The sequence below is a fragment of the Silene latifolia genome, chromosome 5 (genome assembly GCF_048544455.1).
Source record: "Silene latifolia isolate original U9 population chromosome 5, ASM4854445v1, whole genome shotgun sequence".
Classification (NCBI taxonomy): domain Eukaryota; kingdom Viridiplantae; phylum Streptophyta; class Magnoliopsida; order Caryophyllales; family Caryophyllaceae; genus Silene; species Silene latifolia.
The window spans coordinates 1,294,668-1,309,569 of NC_133530.1; positions in this window are offsets into that span (position 1 = coordinate 1,294,668).

A 14,902-nucleotide genomic window follows, 5' to 3' on the forward strand; every position below is an offset into this window, starting at 1 on the left:
ATTGGTCGCCACAATTCTCATTCTTCTCTTTCTCTGGTACTTCGTTAATTTTGTACTCGGTATTTAATTTTCTCTTTTCCTGAAATTTATTAAACTTAGGAGCTCTTTTTATTTTATTTTTTGGTTAATCGAAGCACGCACTTAGTCGCATTACAATAAAGGGGAGTGGGGATTCGAACGTGGGATGTAATGTCCACAATACCTCCGTCTTAACCACTAGAATAAGACATCTTTAGTAGGAGCTCTTTTTATACGAATAGATTCTTGTCGTTTTTATTCTTGTATGAGGAGTATTTTAATCAAACGTAAAAGAAAAAAGAACAAATTTATTAATGAGAGGGAGTATTTTAATTAAACGTAAAAGAAAAAAATTTTATTAATGAGAGGGAGTATTTTAATCAATCGTAAAAGAAAAATCATTTTTCAGGAGCCAAGAGTGGAGGACAAGGCGAAAGACAGAGTTTTTGTTCCCTGCAAGCGAAAACGAAAAGAAAAAGAAGCACATACAAGTATTAACTACCTTCCTAAAGAGGTCATATTTAACATCCTACTGTTTCTTCCTGCTAAATTCCTGCATGACGTTGTGAGATACGTGTGCAAGCAGTGGTGCGATACAGTTACTGACTCGTTTTTTATTAGAGCGCATTGCCAAATGCCTACTACTACTTCTGCCTCTTTCATCATACAATGTCGCGATAAGAGAAATAAGGTATATCGTGCTGTTGAAGCTGATGCTAAATCAATCAAGCTAACAAAAATACAATTACTCCTCCCGTCTATGAAGATTGAGGGTTCTTGTAATGGATTAGTCTTGATTTGTGATACTCGGGGTATGGTTCGTCTTGTGAATCCTCTTAGGAAACTAATAGTAAATCTGCCTCCCGTCGTTCATGTGGTGTTGGGGTACCCTTCCAATAGAATGTATAGTGTTGCAGTTAATTCCTCCGGTCAGTATAAAGTAGTGCATATTTCCTACTATGATTTCAGTGCGACATTTGAAATGAGTATGTTTACTATCGGTGTTGATAAAGCTTGGAGATCTATCGATGTTCAGAATCAAGGTATACCCTTGAACTACATAGACATGACTATTCCACTTAAGAGTCATGGGCTCCTTATCGCAGGATTTCTATATTGGTGTAGTACTACTTCCCTTTATTCTTTGGCCATGGATGTCGATTCAGAAACCCTTTATTTGATAACTTGGCCAGCGAGCGTAGATAGGGTACTTTCAAATAGGTACTTTATAAGTATGGGAACTGCTCTAGGCTTAATGGCCGAAGTTGACCATAAGCGTGCTATATGGAAGCTTCTAAAATTAACAAACGTAAAATCTAGTAAGTGGACTGAAATTGACATGATCGATATTGGAGCAATGATTAGCAAGGTTAATAATGGTAAATGGAAGACTTATGAAGACGTGCCTATAAAGCCTGTAAGCTTGATTCATGGAGAGTTATGGTTTTATTATGGCGTTGTTGGCTCGAAATCGTCCCGAATGGTTCGTTATAATCTGGCCAACAAAAGCTTTGTGTCTTTAGGAGTCAACATATCGTGTGATGCTACCTCTAGTTTTCATCATGTACCAACTTTTGTTTCAACGAAGAATTGCTATTCTCGACGCCTTTAAAACTTGAAAATCTCATTTAATACTTTCCTTTTTTGGTTTATTATCCTATGCCTAATGGGCATAGGTTAGAAAAACCCTTATTAAAATACTCCGTATTATTTATGAAATTCGTATATATGTTATTTATAACATTCTGTCATTGTTATAGTACTACATCTTGCAGCTATTTCCACAGGTTGTTCTTCTTATTAGTCAACTAGTTGAGATCCCGTGTTAAAGCACAATATTTGTGAGGGTTAAATACTTAAATTAATTGAGCTTGTAAATGAGAGTTCATTACACATAAATAATATTGATTCATTCAACTGTACAAAAGAGTTTTTTCTGTTAAGGCTCCGTTTGGCACGACACTTCAGGTAGCTTATTTGACCAAAGTAGCTTATTTGACCAAAATTTCAGCTACCTGATTTTTTTGCAAGTGTTTGGCAAGTAGCTTATTTGGTCAAATAAGGTACCTGAAATGAAATGCTACGTGAGGTAGCATTTGAGAAATCAGGTACCTGAAATGACTTATTTTCCATTTTGTACCCCTTTATTCTATAATATTAAATAATTTTCATATCCTTTTACGTCATTTTACCAAAATCAGCTACATTTTCAGCTAGTTTGCCAAACACATTTTTATATAACCAGTTACCTTATCAGCTCCTAATTTTCAGCTACCTTATCGATTACCTTTTCGAGTTTGATTAGCTTTTCGGATTTTCAAATTTTACCTTTTCGGTTTCAAATTACCTTTTCAGGTTGTTTTGCCAAACAGAGCCTTAAATGTGCCAGTAACACTAAGTATTTTTAAAAGATAAAAGAATACTAGTTCGATAATAATGATGCTCGTAATTTCGATTTTTAATTAAAAGGAGTCGAGGCTAGGGATTCTTGGGTGAAAGCAAAGTGGATGCAACATTGGACTAGTTAACCAAGACAACTTGTGTTTGGTCGTCGAAAAATCTCTTACACAGCCTGCGGAATTAGGTGCAAAATCAATCGGTTGGGGTTAACCCATCATCACCAATTCACCACTAGTGTCGAGTATTATAACAATGATCGAACGAGTAATTTCATGAATAATAGTTTTGCATACATAAAACGGTCCAAGTTTGTTAATAATTACAAAAGTAAATAATAATCAAGTTTTTTAGATCGTCGGTGAAACCAAAGTTGGTACATGATGAAAACAAGAGGCAGCATTATACGGTGCCTTGACCTCGAAAGACACAAAGCTTTCGTTGGCCAGATTATAACGAATCAACCTGGAGGACTTCGTGCTAATAACACCACAATAAAAGCATAACTCTCCATGAATCAAGCTTATAGGCTTTATTGGAACGTATTCATAGGTCGTCCATTTAGCATTAGGAGCCTTGTTAACCATTGCTCCAATATCAATCATGTCGATTTCAGTCCACTCACTAGATTTTACGTCTGTCAACCTTAGAAGCTTCCATATACCACGCTTACAGTCAACTTTGACCATTAAGCCTAAAGCAGTTCCCATACTTATAAAGTAGCTATCACACAATGACCTATATAAGCTCTTTGGCCAAGAAATCGGATAAAGGGTTTCTGTATCGACATCCATGGCCAAATAAACGGTATTATAACTATTACACCAATACAAAAATCTTGCGATAAGGAGCCCACGACTCTCAAGTGTATTAATCATGTCTACGAAGTTCAGGGGTATGCTTGTGCGGGTTAAACGCAATAGATAAAGACAAAAATCGAAGGGAGTGATAAATTAAGTGTCTTTATCAATCATATGAGTTATTTGATCCGTTACAAGTTTAATATCGTCTTCCTCGAAGTAATGCACCTCACATAAGAAAACAGCCTGTGGAATTAGGTGCAAAAGATCGATCAAGTGGAGTTAAGTAGTTAACCCTTCATCACGGCTAGTATATATCGAGTGCTAAAATAATGACTAATCGACGTAAATACTTGGAACACATCACGAGCAACATATATAGAAATTTCATAAATAGTTTTATAAAGATAGAAGAGTACTGTATAAGTTTGTTACGGGGTAATAATTACGTAGGCATCGTCTATTCAAGTTTTGATGAAGTTAACCGTAGCATTTTTCGGGGTGAAACTAAAGTTGGTACATGATGAATACAAGAGATATGCCAAAGCGGTACCTTGACATCGAAAGACATAAAGCTTCCGTCGGCTAGATTATAACGAATCATCCAAGTGAACGCCAAATCGACACGAGTATAGAAACATAACTCGTCACCAATCAAGCTAATCGGCTGTATAGGCAGGTACATGGAGTCACAGGTCCATTTACCATTACTAACCTTGCTAATTATGGCTCCAATATTGATCGTGTCGATTTCAGTCCATTCACTAGATTTTACGTCTGTCAATCTAAGAAGCTTCCATATAATACGGTCATTAATTTCACCCATTAAGCCTAGAGCAGTTCCCATATTTATAAAGTAGTTGTCACAAAATTCCCCACTTAAGTCCTCTGGCGGCCATGAAATCAGATAAAGGGTTTCTGTATCGACATCCATGGCCAAAGAAACGGAATTACAACTACCCCAATACAGAAATCCTGCAACAAGGAGCCCACCGGTCTCAAGTGTTTGAGTCATGTCTATGTAGTTCAAGGATATACCTTGATGATCTTGAACATTGATATGTCTCCAAGCTTTATCAACGCCGATAGTAAACACGCTCATTTCAAGTCTATTTGGCTTATAGAGGGAAAGTTGCACCACTTTATACTGACCAGACGAATTAACTGCAAAACTATACGATATATTGTAAACTTCCCGCAGAACCACATGAACGACAGGTGGCAGACTAACTATTAGTTTCCTATGAGGATTCATAATATAAACCTTTAGTAAATCCCAATTATCACAAAACAAGACTAAACCATTACATGAACCCTGGATCATGACCGGGAATGGTAATCGTATTTTTGTTATAACACCGTCTTGGTCAGCACAATACACCTTATGTCTCTTAATGTGATTTTGTATGATGAAATAGGCAGAAGTAGTAGTAGTAGTAGGCATTTGGCAATGCGTACTAACAAAAAAGGGGTCGTTGATTATATCGTACCACTGCTTGCAGACGTATCTCACAACCTCCTGCAGGAGGTTAGCGGGAAGAAGAAGAAAGATGTCAAATAGTACCTCTCTAGGAAGGTAGATAATACTCTCATGTATTTGTTTTTCTTTTCGTTTCCGTTTGCAGGTAACAAAAACATTGTCTTTCGCCTTGTCGTCCACTCTCGGCTCCTGGAAAATTATAAGGTGTAAACAATGGAGCACACGAAATAAAATCACTCCCTCCGCAGTTAATGTATTATACAACCGGTTGTATATACTACGTATTTAGTGTTGTGTAGCTTTGTTACAAAGTTGTTGAGCTCTATTAACAAAATTATCGACTAATGATACAAAGTTACTGAGTTTAACAGAATAATTGTTAAGCTTAATAACTTCGTAACATAACTCAATAACTTGTAAAATAACTCAACAACTTTGTGTGAGAGCTCGATAACTTTGACGCGGTTGTACATGGTTATTATACAACTAGTTGTAGGATAGTATTTGTGCTCCCCTACAAGAATTATAAAAAAGGAAGTGCTAGGGCGACACCGGGTGTTACCGAGTTTCGGTAACACCCTAATAAAATAATAGTAAAAAATTAAAAATTAAATTATACTTTTCATTTTTGCGCCAATATCGTAGGGATAAAACCGTAATTCACAATCTATTATATTAACAAAATGAAATATAAAAGATATTTTGTACTAATTATAACTAAATTATATCTATACAACATACATATCGTAACAAACACATCTCTATCTTCATCATCAAATCATAGGTCTACCGATTAACAAAAAAAAAAAATTCTATTGTCAAACGTAAAACGACAAATACCTTATGAAAATTTTTTACTAAATTCAAGTTGTTCCGGGTGTAATTCCAGAGCAGTTATTAGTTACCACCCGTGGCTTGTAGAATAATGTCTTGAGTTGAACCCTTCTTGCTTCTATCGTCCCTCGCGGCCTCTCCTGCAACAATGAACGAACTGAGGGCTTGGCTGTGTGCCAAGCGTACTCACTCCGACGCTCAAGTCAGTAAACTTAAAGGATTAAGCTGTATTACTTGGCTAGATACGTATTGTAGAGAGATAAGGGAGATATTACCAAATGAATAGTGTATTTAGGTTTTTTGTTGTGTGTCCTCTCCTCAATGAAGGTTGAGGAGTATTTATAGACTTTCACCTTTTGTCACGTAGTGGCCAAGTGGCCAAGTGGCTAGCAGGTGGAAAGACTGATCTACCCCTCGGCCGAGGGACCTATGGCAGGCCGGCGGACAATGTTGACTCACCGCCGAGGGGTCTTGGATATGAGTACGCGGATGTGTGTCCCGGCTGTCAGGCTGTCATGCCGAGACCCAGGTGATAGGCCGATGGGATGCATCGGCTAGGCTTTCTAAGTCGTTGACTTGCTGTGGATATCTTTGACCTTGCTCAGTTTGTTGACTTGGTCAGCGGTGCAGAATATGCCCCATCAATTTGCCCCCAGCGTAGTCTATGCCGTGGTATGGGCTCCGATGTACGTTGAGCATATATTCTGCACAAGTATTTTTAGAGAATTCTTCTGTATCGGCTTCTTCTTCTGCATCGGCGTGGCTCTTGTTAGGCCGTACCGTATACCATATCCCCCCTCCACATGGATGCGTAAAGGGCATCCGATGTGGAAAAGAACATGACGCTGGCCGAGACCAGTGCTAAGAGTGCCGGTTGATTTTGATTGCCCCCGGCCGGTGCTCCCTGGCTTGGTTGATCAAGTGGCCGGCGGAGACCAGATACCTAGGAGTTTGTTGAGGAAAATGAACAGTCGCAGAGATGTGAATGGGCGTGTTGAAGACGCTTGGTCACTGTTGCATTGATTGACGTTTAACTGTTGCGACGATTGACATTCCGTGGTTGCATGCTCGACACGTGTCTGCTCGCTGATTGGCTGTCGCTTCATGGGCTGTGCTCTGATTGGTCCTTCTTCATGGGCTTTTCTCTATAAATAGGGCAGTTATTCCGTGATTTTGGCCTCCATTTTATTTTCGAAAATTTTTCTCCAAAATCTTCATCTCTCCAAACTTTCAAGGGTTGTCTTTGTCTTCTTAATCTTCGGAGTATTTGATCCGGCGAGTGTTTTTCTTTAAGGTAAACAAGCAAACTTTTTATTTTTCTTGCTAGTAATTTGTTGTGAATCATGTCTTCTGCTGATGTTGGACCTAGTAAACCTGCGTCGGGGGGCCCTAGGTCTCCTTCTCCTGAAATTGATCCTCAAATTCTGGAGGAATGGGAGGATTCTGACTCTTTTGGCGATCTTGGTGATGATTTTGGTGATGATGTGGAAAGGTCTCGTCCTAGTGAGGGGAGACAGTACGTCATGGATCACGGCTATGTCTGTAAGATCCGTCTTGACCGTGCTTGGTCCCGTAAGCTTGCCCGTTGTTCCGGCGGGAAACTTTTCGAGGATCACTTTTTCTTTGGTAGGGGATACGAAATTGTTATCCCTGAGGAGGGTCAGGCCGTGTGTTGTCCTCCGCCGGGCTGTACTGGCGTATACATGCGGCATTTGGAGTATGGGCTCCGGTTTCCGCTGAATGGGTACGTTGTGGCCATAATTAAAGCTATGAACGTTGCCGTTGCCCAACTGCACCCGCTGGCCATGAGGACCATAATTGGTTTTGTCTGGCTTTGTCTTTTTAAGGGAGAGGCTCCGACGGTGAATTTATTCCGCCGACTTCATCATCTTAAACCGTCACTCCCTGGCCGCGTCGGATGGTACAGTGTGCAGACGGAACAGGGTTATGGCTCTGTTGACAAACTTTCTTCTTGCAAGGACTGGCAAGGTCGGTGGGTGTACGTTAAAGTGCCGGATGACTATCCGCTGCCCCGCTCCTTCCAGCACCAGGTTAATTTGCGGTGTGAGACTAGGGCGGAGCATGACAGATGGGTCACTCGGAAGCATCTTAAAATGGATGCCAGCAGGGTCCATCTGAAGGAGGACGAGAGGCTGGCGATGAGGCTCTTCGAGGTGGACAAGAGTGGGATGCCGAAAAGATGGATTCCCCCGACGCAGATCATTCTTCAGGACGAGCCGCTTTGCTATGTCGGCCTCATACCGGCCCTAGCGCAGGGTGAGTGGGGTCGGTGTGAGGCCCATCACCGCTCTCAATGTTCCTGTTTTCTCGGACCTCGACTTATTTCCTCTACTTGACTCTTTGTTTCTTTTTGCAGACCACTTTGGACCGGACCTATCTGAGGATCTTCTTCGGAGAATGGGGCTGCACAAAGATAAAACCGTTGCTAACTTGCATCCCAAGGCTCTAGCCCATGATCGCAGGACGTCGCCGAATGACCTTATGGAACAGCGGCTGAAGGCCTTGAGCAAGGAGGAGGCGCAGGCGAGGGTTGTTAGCGGCGTAGTGCGTCGGACGCGGAAAACGGCGTCGACACCGGTTCCCACTCCCATCCCCTCCCCTAAGAAGGTGGAGATTGTCGATATTCCCGATGAGGGGGATTCTGACGCAGAGGGATCTCCCCTTATCTGTAAGAGGAAAAGGACAGCCTCTACCGCTGGCAAGGGAGTGCCTTCTCCGGTCAAGAAGGCCAAACATGGTATCCGTCTATCCTGTGGCTCATATTTAGTCGAAATATCTTGATGTTGATGCCTTTATTGAATTTTTGCAGACCAACCACTGCCGGCTTTCGCTCCCATTGGTCAGCAAGTGGAGGGGATTTCTGCGCAGGCCGGTGATCGGGGCGTCACCGTCAATTCTTCATCTCAGAAGGTTTCCTTCTCCCAGCCGCAGGCTGGTGGTCAAAGTGCCACCACCGTTCCTCCCCCCCAGAAGGCTTCCGTCTCCCAGCTCATAGAGGAAGGCACGAAGCTGATTAAGGAGCTGGCGAGGTGGAACGTGGTTACCGGGGCTCGCCTCATGGAGCAGGAGAGGGCCATTGCTCGAGCTGTTTCCGAGCGTAATGCCGCTAAGCAGGTGGCTGCGTCGGCGAAGCTGGATCTCCTCAATGAGCAGAGGCTTAGGGGAGATGCTGAGAAGGCGCTCTTGGCTGAGAAAAAACTCCGGGAGGACGCTGAAAAGGAGGTCCTTGTTGAGAGAGCCAAAGCCGAGGCTGCGGCGGCCGAGGCTGCGAAGCTGCTGGAGAAATGTAGCCTTGCTCAGAGGCGTGCTGACCTCTGTCTCCAGCAGAGGGATGAATACAGGGGTCTGTTTAAGGCCCAGGCGGAGATGGTTCGGGGCAAAGAGGCCATCATCAAGCAAAAGGAGGTGGACATCAATATGCTCCAAACCGTCATGCTCCCCAAACTGTGCGCCGAGTTCCGGGACTTGGCCGAAGATGCTGCTAGGGAAGTTATCGGGGAGCTTTTCCCTCTTGATGGTTCCTTCCCGTGGGGCAGGTTCGACGTGCTGCTTGATGACAAGCTCGAGGCTAAGGAGAAAGCCGCGGTGGAGAAGGCCCAGGAGGCGGCGAAGGCGAAGATGGAGGGGGAGGCGGCCGCGGAGAAAGCAGCTCTTGCTGAGAAGGCTAGGGTGGCTAAGGAAGAAGCTGAAAGGATGAGGGCAGCTGAGGATGCCGAGGCCAAGGCTGAGGCTGCTAGAAAAGCTGCTGGGTTGCCTACTGGGGAAGATGCGGCTGCCGATACTGATGGCAGGCAGCAACAGGCTTAGGAGAGCAAGTTTATAGCAGATCTGTTTCAGCTCCTCACTACCATGCGCTGCTTGATGAGAGCAAGTTTACAGCAGATCTGCTTCGGCTGCTCGAGGGCCAATTACTCAGCCCTTCCTCCCCGCTATCTCTTGGTATATGAACATAATTGTAGCTTTTGCTTTTTGTACAACTTTAGTAGGTTGTGTTTCGGCTTGTCCCTGGGGGGACGGCTGTCATCTGTATTCTTTTTACTTGTAATCTTGTAACTTATCTTCTAATACTAGATCGTTTCTTTCGCCTTCGGCCTGGCCGAGGTCTTTATCTCATCTTTGTCAGTTATCTTCCCGTATTCCTAATTGAGCGCCCCTTTTGTTTTCACCTCGGCTTGGCCGGGGCCGTTTTAGAGTGCGTATCTCAACTGTGTTTCAACGCCTCCAAGACACTTCGAATGCTTTTGCGAGTGTAATGTGCGATGGCTCTTGTTGGATTGACCGTGGGAGCCGGCGTTGGTTTCTTGACGGAGACTGCCGCTCTTGTCGATATGACAGTGTGAGCCGGCGTCTGTTTCTTGATAGCGTGTTACGTGGCGTCTACCACTTGGAGTGACTGCGACGGCGTCTACCTCTTGGGGTGACTGCCGTGGCGTCTACTACTTGGGGTGACTGCGACGGCGCTGTAGTTCTTCATAACGACTGCCGCTCTTGTCGTTATGACAGTGTGAGCCGGCGTCTGTTTCTTGATAGCGTGTTACGTGGCGTCTACCACTTGGAGTGACTGCGACGGTGTCTACCTCTTGGGGTGACTGCCGTGGCGTCTACTACTTGGGGTGACTGCGACGGCGCTGTAGTTCTTCATAACGACTGCCGCTCTTGTCGTTATGACAAAGTGTGAGCGCGTCTGTTTCTTGATAGCGTGTTACGTGGCGTCTACCACTTGGAGTGACTGCGACGGCGTCTACCTCTTGGGGTGACTGCCGTGGCGTCTACTACTTGGGGTGACTGCGCGGCGCATTTGTAGTTCTTCATAACGTTGCCGCTCTTGTCGTTATGACAGTGTGAGCGAGCGTCATTTCTTGATAGCGTGTTACGTGGCGTCTACCACTTGGAGTGAGCTGGACGGCGCGTCTACCTCTTGGGGTGACTGCCGTGGCGTCTACTACTTGGGGTGACTGCGACGGCGCTGTAGTTCTTCATAACGACTGCCGCTCTTGTCGTTATGACAGTGTGAGCCGGCGTCTGTTTCTTGATAGCGTGTTACGTGGCGTCTACCACTTGGAGTGACTGCGACGGCGTCTACCTCTTGGGGTGACTGCCGTGGCGTCTACTACTTGGGGTGACTGCGACGGCGCTGTAGTTCTTCATAACGATTGCCGCTCTTGTCGTTATGACGAGTGTGAGAGCGGCGTCTGTTTCTTGATAGCGTGTTACGTGGCGTCTACCACTTGGAGTGACTGCGACGGCGTCTACCTCTTGGGGTGCTCGCCGTGGCGTCTACTACTTGGGGTGACTGCGACGGCGCTGTAGTTCTTCATAACGATTGCCGCTCTTGTCGTTATGACAAAGTGTGAGCGGCGTCTACATTTCTTGATAGCGTGTTACGTGGCGTCTACCACTTGGAGTGACTGCGACGGCGTCTACCTCTTGGGGTGACTGCCGTGGCGTCTACTACTTGGGGTGACTGCGACGGCGCTGTAGTTCTTCATAACGACTGCCGCTCTTGTCGTTATGACAGTGTGAGCCGGCGTCTGTTTCTTGATAGCGTGTTACGTGGCGTCTACCACTTGGAGTGACTGCGACGGCGTCTACCTCTTGGGGTGACTGCCGTGGCGTCTACTACTTGGGGTGACTGCGACGGCGCTGTAGTTCTTCATAACGACTGCCGCTCTTGTCGTTATGACAGTGTGAGCCGGCGTCTGTTTCTTGATAGATAACTGACGGGAAAATTTTTGCTTTGATGGAAGGCTTAGATGGTTTTTCATTGAGTGAAAACATGCGTTGGGGTGTCCACAGCTATTTCGGACACCTCCGCGGCTTCATAAATTTCTACGAGATTACCGATGCCCTAATGGCTCATCACAGGCACACCTCCCCAGTCAGCCGCTAGTTGTATCCATTTGGTCGCCCTCCTGTTGTAAGGACGGACTTTTCCCTTTTTCGGACTTTCTCGCCTCTTTGAGGGATTGCATGTTGCATCCTCGGGCAGCTATCTGGATGTTGATCACCTCATCCTTCTCGTCTTTGGAGACGAGCTTATGCGCTTCCCCCCGGTCCGAGACATACATCAATGTTAGAGCCCGGATGGACATCACCGCGTCGGCCTCGCTCAGGGTGACTCGGCCTATGAGAACGTTGTAGGCGGACGAGCCGTCAATGACCACGAACTCGGCTAGGACGTTTTTGGCCGCGTTCTTTTCGCCGAACGTCACCGGGAGTCTGATTGATCCCAGTGGTACCAGGCCGGCCCCAGAGAAGCTGTATAGGGGGTTGGTGCAGGGGCTCAAGTCCTTGATCTTCAGGCCGAGGCCGAGAAAGCACTCTCTAAACATGATGTTCGTGTATGCGCCTGTGTCAATCAGGCACCTCTTGACCAGGTGGTTGGATATGTCCAATTTGACTACAAGCGGGTCGCTGTGAGGGGCGATGACCCCTTCGTAGTCCTTTTTCCCAATAGTCATGTTGGGGATGTTTGTAGAGGGGATCCCTGAGTTGGGCACAAAGTTTATGGCCTGATATAGCTCGTTTAGGTGTCGTTTGTGCCCATGAGCGGACCCTCCGTTCTCGTTGCCCCCGATGACAACGTGAATCACTCCTATTCGCTCGAAGACGGACTTCTTATCTGAACTGCCGGCATCAGTCTTTTGGCCTTTTGCAACATACTTGCCGAGGCTCCCCTTCCGGATCAGTTCCTCTATGGCATTCTTCAGATGGCGGCAGTCGTTGGTTAAATGGCCGGTGTGGCCGTGGTACTCACAGTACTGGCTCGTGTCACCGTCACTTTTTGGCTTGGGGGGTCTCTCCCACTTCTGGCCCTCGTTTTTGCTCAGGGCGAAGACCTCGGCGGCTGATACGACGAGGGGGGTTTTTTCACTGTACCGCCTCTGGTGGTACGTTCCTGAATTCCACCCGACGCCCGCCGAGTCCTGTCTCCGGTCGGATCTGTCCGACCGCGACCTATTATTCTCACGGCGTCTTCCATCGGACCGTGAACCGTTGTTGTCGCGGCGTCCTTCGTCCTGACTGTCCTGCCTGTGACTCTTCTTTTCTGAGTGCTCGGCTTCGCTGGGATCTACCCAGGTCTTGTGATAGTCTTCCACCTTGATGGCTTGGTCGGCCAACTTCCTGGCGGCGTCCAAGCCTAGGCCTCCGCTCTTGATGAGTTCGTTTTTTAGGGCTCCCCTTGGGAGGCCCTTCATCAGCGCGAAGGCCGCCAGCTCGGGATTAATTTCCCGTATCTGCTGGACCTTTCCATCAAACCTCTTTACATAGCTTCGGAGAGACTCGCCCCCCTCCTGTCTGATAGTCAGGAGGTCAGACGTCTCTACGGCCCTTCTCTTATTGCAGGAGTACTGGGCTAGGAAAGCGCCCTTCAGGTCGGCGTAATAGTACACCGAGCCATCGGGAAGCCCTTTGTACCAGCTCTGAGCCATCCCATGCAAAGTTGTTGGGAAAATTCGGCACCAGACCTCATCGGGCTGCTCCCACACCGACATGTAAGACTCGAAAGCCTCAGCGTGGTCGGCCGGATCACTGTCTCCCTTGTATGACAGAGGTGGCAGCTTGAGCTTGGTCGGCACCGGGACTTCTAGGACGTATGCGTTGAGGGGCTGCCTGACCACGTGTCGGACGACACGTGGCGATCGGCTCCTCGCATCCCTATCCTGGCTCCTCCCCCCGTAGCGGGAGGGGCTCCTTCTTCGACTACGACTTCTTCTCCAACTCTGCTGAGTCGGACTTCTCTGGCTTCTTTGGGGTATGCCTCGTTCGTGCGGCGGGGACGTTGTCCTCCCGCGAGTGCGGGAAGGACTTAGGTCTACCGCGCCCACTTTGGGCTCCCCCGGCGTCCTGACTGGGTCAGCTTCTCCTAGTGCTCCGTTCAAATTTCTCGGAGTCATGTTTTGGGCCCTGGTCTCCTGGACGGTTTCTGCCGCTCTTGTCGGCGTGACAGTGTGAGCGGGCGTATTACTGATTAGGTCTAGGAGCATTTTCAGCCTTGCTACGTCAACCACATGTCCCATGATGGTGACCTGGTTGGCTGGCACCGGTGCGTCGGGTATTATTGGCATCCCGAACTCTGGTTGGATTACCCCGCCGGTGGAGGGCTGCATGACTCCGGAGTTGTTGAAAGCGTCATCTTGGTAGAACGCGGTTTCGTCGGTGACGACTGCGTCTTGCTGTTTTGACATTTTCTTAGCTTTTTGGGGTGGGTTTTTATTATTATTATTTTTTGTTTGGGAATGAATGTGACTAGCTTCTAGTGTCTCTTCCCACAGACGGCGCCAATTGTTCCGGGTGTAATTCCAGAGCAGTTATTAGTTACCACCCGTGGCTTGTAGAATAATGTCTTGAGTTGAACCCTTCTTGCTTCTATCGTCCCTCGCGGCCTCTCCTGCAACAATGAACGAACTGAGGGCTTGGCTGTGTGCCAAGCGTACTCACTCCGACGCTCAAGTCAGTAAACTTAAAGGATTAAGCTGTATTACTTGGCTAGATACGTATTGTAGAGAGATAAGGGAGATATTACCAAATGAATAGTGTATTTAGGTTTTTTGTTGTGTGTCCTCTCTTCAATGAAGGTTGAGGAGTATTTATAGACTTTCACCTTTTGTCACGTAGTGGCCAAGTGGCCAAGTGGCTAGCAGGTGGAAAGACTGATCTACCCCTCGGCCGAGGGACCTATGGCAGGCCGGCGGACAATGTTGACTCACCGCCGAGGGGTCTTGGATATGAGTACGCGGATGTGTGTCCCGGCTGTCAGGCTGTCATGCCGAGACCCAGGTGATAGGCCGATGGGATGCATCGGCTAGGCTTTCTAAGTCGTTGACTTGCTGTGGATATCTTTGACCTTGCTCAGTTTGTTGACTTGGTCAGCGGTGCAGAATATGCCCCATCACAAGTAATTGTTAAGGTATGTTCAATTGCACAAACGAAAGATAAAATAAAAATTATTCATTAAATTTGTTGTGTTTTAATTCACAAAAGGAAGAAGACATTAACTTTGATTTTGGTGGGAGACAAAATTCACAAATCGGACGCTTCAAGTAAACAAGGTTGTTTGGCATTTATATGGAAGAACAAATTACGACTTTGCAAACAATTGGTCTCCCTTGTGACGGGTCACCATTTGTGGCGGATATTTTGTGAGTTAAAATGGTAACAAAATGGGTTAGTGGAGAAAGGGGACCACATGAATAGTGTTGCAGAGAGAGAAAAAGTGGGTACTTTGTGAGGTAAAATGGTATCCGTCACTCCAGAGTGACGGATATGTGCCGTCACAAATGAGATTTTGTGCTTTGCAAATACCCGTCATTCATTACTCAGTAATTTAGATTGGTTGTTAAACAGAATC